Source organism: Mytilus edulis, chromosome 8 (genome assembly GCF_963676685.1).
Source record: "Mytilus edulis chromosome 8, xbMytEdul2.2, whole genome shotgun sequence".
Lineage (NCBI taxonomy): Eukaryota > Metazoa > Mollusca > Bivalvia > Mytilida > Mytilidae > Mytilus > Mytilus edulis.
This window is the reverse complement of record NC_092351.1, coordinates 19,557,562-19,568,008: the sequence shown is the minus strand read 5'-3', so window position 1 is coordinate 19,568,008 and position 10,447 is coordinate 19,557,562. Positions and strand designations below refer to the sequence as shown.

The following is a 10,447-nucleotide window of genomic DNA, read 5'->3' as shown; positions in this document are numbered from 1 at the left end:
TGGGCTTTTAATTGACTATCATATAAAAAAAATCATGCAGCTACGACTAATAAATAAGAATTAAAAAAAAGCATTCAAATATAATGAAAGAAAATTATTATTGATTTATGAACCTTCAGGGTAGCAAATCACTGAAATATCATAAAATACTAATAACCCAAAAACATAAATAAGAATATTTGGTTATATTTAAACTAACGCTTTCAAGGATATCCTTTTCAAATCTCTCTTTGATATCTCCGATTCTCTTTTATTATCGTTGTGATTTAAAGAAAGAGACTTTCAATAAGCTTAGTGCATATTCAAATTGGCTAAAAGACTTCGAACATTTATTTTTTTTTTAAATTCAATCAGACTACTTGAGTATCCTACACTCTAACTAAATTCAAAAATAGCTAATGTGAATTTAAGTTTAAAATAATATTCACATGTAAGTATGCCTTACACAATGTATATATTTAGTATTTCAGTTAATCGTGGGAAAACAACAAAATGGTTACTGCGATAAAACTTCCCTTAATTTATTCCAAAACACTGCATCACCAAATTCATCGTTTGGGTACTCGATGTAAGAGTGGGATTGAACTAGCTCCAAAACCATCATTGGTAAATCCTTTGCTGTCATTTGCTCTAGAAATACTAAAAATAATATGTTTTCCTTATTTCTAGAATAAATACTTTCCACTTTCGCCATGTTGTATTCAAACATACACCAATACGAATCCAGATAATTATGGGACATAACAGTAACCACTTTTCGGCTGTTGTGAATTGCAGATGTGATGTTTGCTGTAATGTCATTTCCAGGTAGAAAATCTCTTTTGTGGATACAAAGCTTCAACCCAGCTTCCCGTTCTAGACAAGGCAAAAGTTTGTCATGAACGAAAAATCTATCATTGTTATCGTAGGATATAAAAGCATCGTATTCATACTGGCTATCATTGTCGAGGTTTCCTTTATTTTGCACTTGATATTTATTTTTCACCATGTAATACATATATCGTAAGCGCCACCTATTGCGGTAACATATGCCCCAAATTAGCACAAACAAGAAAACGACCAATGATGCTACTGTACCTTCAATCAAAGATGAATACGACGAACATTCAATTTGAAGCTTTTCAAAAATTCTATTTGGTTTTAATAATGATTCTTGGTCCCCACGAGACGTCAAGCATGCGGTTTCGCGTTTATTTAGAATCTTGACTTTTGTTGTTGACATCCACTTAATAAATTCTATTGTATCACAACTACATTTTAATGGATTCCCACTTATATCAATTGAAAAATTGTTTTTCACTTTGTATACCTCTTCTAAATTACCACGAGCATGTTCATCTAAACTAGAAATTCTATTGTTAGAAAGATCGAGACTTGATAATTGTTTCATGTGGTTAATTTGGAAGGTAATATTATCCATCATATTTCCTCCTAATTTAATGTCTTTCAAATTTGTATGAGACTTAAAAAAATTATACGGTAAACTGGGAATTCTATTTTCTGCCAAATTCACAAATTGAAGGACTGGCATATGTTGCATTATCTCCCCTTCAGTGTCATCCGGAAGTACAAAGCCAAGTAGATTATTTTGTATCAGTAACTCTGTTAGATTTGGGAAGCTTTGAAAAAATACCTTTGACACATTCGAACAGATGTTATTAGACAAATCTAGCAATTGAAGATGGTCAAATGTAAGAAGTGGACCTATCCACGAATAGAAAAAATTATAACTCAAATCTACATATTCCACTATGTTTTCGGAAATTGTATACTGTTGTATATCATATCGAAGAAAGCAGTCTTTGTAAAGAACTTTTTTTCAGTTTTCGAGGAAGTGGCAGTAATCTCCCGGCAGTGCTGAATCGGGATATTGTCTCATCAAATACATAATTTGGTTTAAAGACTTTATTACAAGATGATTCATCAGGACGCTCGCATTTTTCTTCTCGTTCTTTATCTCTTCGCGAATTGAATAAAAACGACGCATTTACAAATTCAATTTGCGTAGTTATAAAATCGAAAATATATTGTCCATACGAAAATTCATTGTCGGAAACAAAAAGTTTTCGAATGGAAGCTGGAAGTTGTTGAATAGTTCCTTCTTCTATGAGTTGAATTCTATTGCTATCGCCATGTAGTTCTTCTAAGTTTGTATAATTTAAATGCAACAAATGCTGTTTCAGAATTTTCGTATTCATTTAAAATGTTTTGTGAATTTTGTTAAATTTCAGAATTTTAATCGAAGTGAATGGAAGGTCAATTGTCACATTTTCTAAACCATCAAACCTTAGACATGTGTTAAAAGAAACGTCTAGAATTGATAAATTTTTCATGAAACTAAAAGAACCATTGTGAACATAATTCACTTTACAAGCAGACATATCTAACTCATTTATAGTTGGTACAGATCTAAACGTATCTGGTTTCACGGTGTGTATGCTACATTGCCCAGATGATCCAGAGACGTCTAGAATCTCTAAATGAGACATTTCAGGTAGGTTTTCATGAGACGCATTATAATCAATTTTCAATGTGAGCAAAGATTGAGGAAATGTAACGTTGAAATTGTTCCAGCTAATATTGTTCTTCTTAACATCTAAATATGATAGTCTTTGTAAATATGAAAACGAATCGTTCGTTGTTTCAGTAATGTTGTTATTGTTCATATGTAGCTTTCCAACATTTTTCAGTCCAAAAAACATTTCTTTTTTGAGAGTATGTAATCTATTGACTGAAAGGTTTATTTCAGATAAAATACCGTTGTCTTTAAAATGATGTTCCGGTATGTTATGTATATCATTGTTACTTAGATCAACACTGCTTACATTTTTTGGTAGTTTGGGTATATTCTTAAGTTTCGAGTTTGAACAATCGACCTCTACGAATTTCGATAGGGATGTTTTACATCGACATGCATGGCTAAAGCTGCATTTGGTTTTCAAATGACATTTAACTCCTATCATCAAAACAAAACATACAAGTAAATGGAACAGCTGTATGATTACCATATTCCTGAAATAAAAGTTTATATATTGATTTAAAGGGGAGGGAAATAAGGGCACTTTCAACATATTCAAAAGTAGTTCAATGTAAAATCATATTTAAAATAGTTCTGCTTTAATTATGGTCTTTGATTATTCTAACACTGTTTTGATACAGAAAAAAATGTATGTTACTATTTTCCAATTTTCTAATTTTTTCGAATAAAATTGAGAATAAACGGGGAATGTGTCAGATAGAACACAGCCCGACCATACAGCGGAAAACAGCCTAAGGCCACCAATGTGTTTTCAACACGGCAAGAAAAACCCGCACCTGGAGGCGGGCTTCCGCTTGTCCATAAACAAAAATCTATACAAGTTAAGCTAAAATGGACGATACACTAAACTCCCAAACAGATATCAATATCAAAATTAAAAATTAACAAAAAGTTAAACAACAAAAATACAGAACTCAAAACGGAAAGCCCGTCATTAAAATCGAACGAATGCAAAATAGCCGTCATATTCTTATTTGGCACATACGTGTTATTATGTAGAAAATGGCGGGTTAAAGGTGTCATACCACCATTTAAAAGTCCCTATCTGTTCAACCAAATTTTGCAATTTTCACAGATTTCTAAATATTTTACCTTAAGTTTAACTTCATAGAAACTAGGTATATCCTGGTGTCACCTTTCTGCATGCCAATTTTCAACATACATTCAAAATCATAAAAGAAAGCAGAGAGCTTCCGAAAGGAGGTACCACTAAAAATAACCCCTGGTTTTCTGGAAATCTTAAATTAGTATACTATGGAGCGCATTAATCCTCAATTTTTAATGCAAACTCATAGACAGGTAAATTTTGGCTCAAAATGGTCTTTATATATTTCTCTTTCAACAAAACTTTCATTTCTGCAAATTTGTTGGTTAGTTTAGGTGAACAATGACATCAAATGCACTATTTTTTGTCCGAGTAGGCCTACTTTCACATACGTTCTAAATTTGAGGGAGTAATTGGTGGTATGACACCTAAAACCTAGTTGTATAGCTAGCTAAACCTGTCACTTGTATGAAAGTCGCATAAAATGCCAGTATACTGAATAACAGAGGCTAGAGGGTGCTTACTTCAGACAGGTGCACAAATGTAGCAGGGTTATACAGTTCGTAATATCTCAATCCTCCCATTGACCTTTATCTAATGTATAATAAACTAACAGGTATAATTAGTCAGGAATATATCCCATATGTTATTTTGATTAACTTTTGCACCTAAAAAGATCACAACACATCAACAACAAGAATATAGCACGGTGACCCATACTTTTTATTAAATTTTTGAAAAGAGCATAGTAAAATCTTCATTTTGGCAAATTATGAAAAAATTCTGTCTCAAAAAATATATACTTGTGATCTACCTTAAATTAAGGTCCCAGTCAGATCTCATAATAGGTAACAATGATGCAACAAAGAACTACTAGCAGTTACTGACATGCCAGACCTAGGCGACAATCAAACGAATTAAAAGATTATGTCTTTATCATTATAAAATCAAGCAGAATCTCTCCCGTTAGGATATTCTAAATGCATCAAATAAACTCGTCATAAAGAGATAATAGATACAAAGTTGACTAAATACCTGCTTTCAACAATAGTATTTAATTTCTTTTAAATTGTTCAATATTAACTTACCTCGTGAAAAAGATAAAATAAAAACAAATACTTTTTAAAAACAATTCCGTATAACAAAGAAACTTTTGTGCAAGACAAACAGTTTGTGTGATGAAACTACCTGTACATCCATTACAATATAACTTCCTCCTTCGATAAATATAGATCTTTTAAATCTACGTCGCAAATATTAATTTTTAATCCAAGAATTGAATAAAAAACAAACTCAAATCAATTTTGAATAAATTAAATTCTAATAGAATATGCACACCTATCTCTTCAATTTTATAAAGAATGAAAAGTCATTTGTACTTAAAATGTTAGTAACTGCTAGTTATACCCAACAAAAGACTTAAATCCTTTTTATTCTTACTAGAAATAAAAAATCATTATAGATTTGTTGATAACAGATATTGCTGCAAGTATAACTTTCCGAAGAAGCTGAATTGTGTGCTGTTTGGCTACCGTTAAAAGGAACCGGTCTTATTTTCTTTGATTTTGGCGTTTTTTAGATTAAAAAATACAGAGTTTCCGACACACCGAACCCCTCTCATGTATACGGCTTTACATAGTAAAATGTTTAGACTGACAAAAATAATTCAAATATTTGATTGGCGGGAAACTTGAACCCATTATTCAAAAACATTATCTGTATTGCTTAAGAAATATTTCCAATGTTGGAAGCGTGCATGTTAAATTTGTCTCAATCAGTACCTAGTCGTTTTAAACAAGGAGAAAGATTTATCTTTTTCTTTGTTTAAAAATTCCTTGAGAATTTTGGATCCTCAATGCTGTTCAACTTTGTACTTGTTTGGCTTTATAAATATTTTGATATGAACGTCACTGATTACTCTTATGTAGACGAAACGCGCGTCTGGCGTAGTAAATTATAATCCTGGTACCTTTGATAACTATTTGCATCGTGTTTTGTTTTGTCTTTTTCTTTTCAGAACATATACCTACCTGTAAATTAGGGAATTAGGGAATTATTGCGTGCATTTAAATATTGCATTTTTTTTATTTGGGGTTAGTTTAAACATATTTATTTATAGTGGATTGGGAAACAAGGTTTGCAACTTCTATTAATCCCTTTCCAATTTGGGGTTAAAGTGCAATTGTGAGTGTGAATTATTGCATTTATAACCCTGTCGCAGTTTTCGCTATAATAAAAACATCTCAATATTTTCAGAATATACAGTAAATAATCGCAGTTATAACCGGTGACTCCAGAACAATAAAACAATAACTCTTTTCTCTTAAGGTAAATACGGATCAATACTATTTTAGCCTTCGAGTTTGAGAAACTCATTTTAAGCGGAGTTTTGGAAAAGTTATATTTTGAATTGTGAATTGTACACTTTCTTTCTTACATTGCTAGTAGTTCTCGAGAAGCAAAATAACTGATTGTCATATCATTTTCAATGATTACAAGGTAAATATGTTTTTGTGTCTTAGGAAGTAAGATTTATAATTAAGCTATCGTAAAGCATATCAGGATCAATATCTTAAGAATTTTAAAGTTCCATTCTGTTTGTATCAAATAAAAGCATCTTATATAAAGGCAATGTAGAATACCGATGTACAATTGTAAAGATTCAATTAAGCAAAACCAAATCCGGCTAACAAACTAAAGCCGTGGAAAACACATCAACTATAAGAGGAAAAACGATCGCACAACAGAACCACTGAACTACAACAAAGGCAAACGCCAACATTATATAGAAACGAACTGTAGATAACGATTGCCATAGTGCCATGATTTGGCAAAATACATTTTAAGAATAAATGGTAGGTTGAAGCTGGTTGTATAGGTAGCCAAACCTCCTGTTTGTATGTTAGTGAAAACAATACGTGACAAGTACAAACAAACGTAAGAACGCTCAGCACAGAGGAAAATATACCTGTTTAAAAAAAAATTGTTTTATGTTGGACTTCAACAGATCCTGGTAATAAGATAATTATAAATGTCTCAAACCTGTTAAACATTTTTGAAGAAAACACAGAATTCATAACTATATGCTTGGATAGATTTGAGATCTATACAAAATTAAGGTAAAGTTTTAATTCTTACCTTTTGGAAATATTTATATCGTTATAACTACAAATATTAAATATTGTTTTTATTTATTTTTTTCCTGTGTAATCAAGTAATACGGAGATAAAAGAATGATACGATTAATAAAGTCCGTATATAACTTCCTTCTCCTTTTTCTTCCCTGCATGAAACGTGGGTCTTTTTTTATCTGTTTTTAAAATATACTTTTCAAATTTTTATCAAGTTAACGTTTTATACTGTTTGGAGAGGAATTTTAATCTTTTTTTCCCAGATAAATGCCCCAACCAAGTTATGAAATATTTTAATTGGCATACAGATAAATCTTTAATACAGGGGCTCGCATGTGCCTAAATTGTTTGTCTGGATTCAAATACACTATAGGCTCGTGTGGAAACCTTTACAAACCACAAAGTATCCACTCAAAGTAATCTTTCCTCAATTCACGAAAATTGGAAGACACGAAAATAAAGGAGACCACAGTATGACAGACAGCAATCAACAACGTCCACTTTTCAATGAAGAGACATTGATTTTCAAAATGCCAGTCTGGTGCAAAAAAACTTATATGTTATTGACCAGATGTGAACATCATAGATATAAACGTACACTACACTACAAGAATCAAAATTGATAATCACTTCAGACAACCATCTATATCAAGAATGTCTACTCAATATCAAATAGATAACGAAAATGACATAATCAAATAATATCATTATAAGATGTCTAAAATAATTGTAGCAATTAATATAGTTCATTTAAATTTCGGAAAATTCTATATGCCTATATTTACATGTTTATTTGTTCTGTGTTATTGTCACGTAATGTTGTCAATTTAACGGTATTTTAAACATTGCCGTTTAAGCGGAAGGCTTGGTAAGCCAAAAATCCAAGTTAATTTTTTGTTCAAAATGACCTGTAAAAGAAGGACGAAAGATACCAGAGGGACAGTCAAACTCATAAATCAAAATTAAACTGACAAAGCCATGGCTAAAAATGAAAAGAATACCAGACAAACAATAATACACATGACACAACATAGAAAACTAAAGAATAAGCAACTCGAACCCCACCAAATTCTGAGGGCGATCTCAGGTGCTTCGGAAGGGTAAGAAGATACTGCTCCACATGTTGCACCAGTCGTTTTGCTCATGTTATAACAAATCCGGTAAATAGTCTAATTCGGTAGGTCACATTCATGAAAGGGAAGTGGATTGTAGTTACGACGTGAGGAACAAGTCAGGAACAGTGTAGTTGTTATCAAATAGTATGTTTCTATGTATCTTGACGTTGGTTTTTGTTTTAGTTCAGTGTTTCCGTTGTAACTTTGTTTTCCTTTTTTTTTATGTGTTTCCTTAGGATTAAGTTGGTAGCCATAATATCAACAATATCGATGACAACTAATGAAAAAAGTAAATATAAAATCTAAATATGTAAAAGGAAAGAAATAAAAATCTTCACAGGTAACATCCAAAACCACCTTATTTAAAAAGAATTTTTTTTTTTTTATTATTTTAAAGTGTACTAATTTACTCTTATAAGTTTTATATAAATCTAAGATTCACCAAATCCATTATGTATTTTACGTTATTATGAAATTGCTACTTAACATATTATAGCGGATTAAAACCTGTTTTTATCACATCTGATCATATTTTAATTGTTTTTATCTCTTAATAATAACTGGTTTACTTTTATTCTAGAGGAGTATAAACCAATAATAACTTATTTTAACATATACATGAGATGAGATAGTTTTAAAAAACAACATCCAAGTCCATGTATATATGTCATGTAAAAAAACAAAACTTTCTTTCTTTTATATGCATGTGCTGTACATATTTATAATGTGTTTAAAACAAAAAATAATAAGGCATTAAAGGTATATACTCCATTCGGAGGTGCTCCTACTTAAAGGAGGCTAATGCACAGAAGAAGAATATCTAATGAATATCTAAATCCACTTAAGCTTTATCACGACACTCTCAGAGCTATAAATACCCACGTGACAACAAAATGGTGTCTTTGACATGATACTTCAATGTTAGATCACGAGTGGACAATGCTTTTGAGGTGATGGCAGGTGCATTATATCACTGTTGAACTCCTAATCTGTCGGTTGAAAACAAAACTTTACGACAAAAGAGATGATTTCAGCTTTCCAATTGTGAACTTTCCATTTCTAAGTAGCAACATTCCAGCAGCACCTGCATACGGGGTATATATCTCCCAATTGATACGATATTCCCGTGATTGCATTTCCTATCATGATTTTCTTGATAGAGGGTTACTGCTCGCAAGGAAGCTATTAAACCAAGAGTTCCAAATGGTGAAGTTGAAATCATCCCTTCGTAAATTTTACGGACGCCATCACGAGTTGGTTGACCGTTATGGAATAACCGTTTCACAAATAATATCGGATATGTTCCTTACGTCGTAACTACAATCCCCTTCCCTTTCATGAATGTGACCTACCAAATTAAGACTATTTACCGGATTTGTAATCACATAAGCAACACGACGGGTGACACATGTGGAGCAGGATCTGCTTACCCTGAGCACCTGAGATCACCCCTAGTTTTTGGTGGGGTTCGTGTTGTTTATTCTTTAGTTTTCTATGTTGTGTCATGTGTACTATTGTTTTTCTGTTTGTCTTTTTCATTTTAAGCCATGGCGTTGTCAGTTTGTTTTAGATTTATGAGTTTGACTGTCCCTTTGGTATCTTTCGTCCCTCTTCTATACTTGAAACGATTTAGAACTTGACATATTGTATACACATTTGTCTATTGTTGAAATCCGAATGCTTGTCTAATGTATAATGGTTGTTTTTTTAGTTGCTGTCTCACCTACAGAAACTCCATTTTGTGTGTGTTAATTACGTTTGTAATCAATTTCATCCTTAAAGTAGAGGACTCTTGTAGATGTTTAATAAAACAACATTTTAAAGAATAAATTACAAAAACAATTCCTTTACAGCACATCTTAGTTAACCAGCAGTAGTATTGTTGGCACATCCTTAAGATGCCTACCACAGAATCTCACTGACTGGTGGGGATATTTAACAACTCTTTGTCTGTCAATGAGCATCTTTCATAGTTGGTCAATAAAATCCTTTTAAAACTATTAAGTCTCTTCAGTCTGCTGGTCCAAGACCACAATTATTTTGTAGTGCATTTCTTTTAGACAATAAATGCAAATTAAAAAAATCCCACCTGTGCTTTCTCAATATTTTTTTTTAGTGTGTTGTACTACTTTTGGGACAAAATTATATCAAAATTATAGAAAACTTCATCAGCTCTATCCCAAAATATGGACAATTTTATGTTAAGGGGGTCTTGAATTCTTTTGACAGCTTCCAAAGTGCTAATTTTTAACCTTTTCCACTGACTAAATCACTACTTTACTTTAAAATTCATGACCCAAATTATTTGACAGTGTCATTTCATCCCTTGACTTGCTATTTGAGGCATAAAACATGGAGAAATACATTTGGAAGGGGAATACAAACTAGAGGCTCTAAAGAGCCTGCAGCGCTCACCTTGGTCTATGTCCATATTAAACAAAGGACACAGATGGATTAATGACAAAATTGTGCTTTGGTGATGGTGATGTGTTTGTAGATCTTACTTTACTGAACATTCTTGCTACTTACAATGTTCTCTATCCATAATAAACTTGGCCCTTTAGTTACAGAGGAAAATATTTTGTAAAAATTTACAAAAATTTACCAAATAAATGAA

General features: G+C 31.9%; 1 pseudogene; it reads right to left on the bottom strand.

Moving 5' to 3' along the window:
* Window positions 1-316: 316 nt before the first annotated feature.
* Window positions 317-4,788, bottom strand: LOC139485027 (toll-like receptor 4; annotated as a pseudogene).
* Window positions 4,789-10,447: the final 5,659 nt, after the last annotated feature.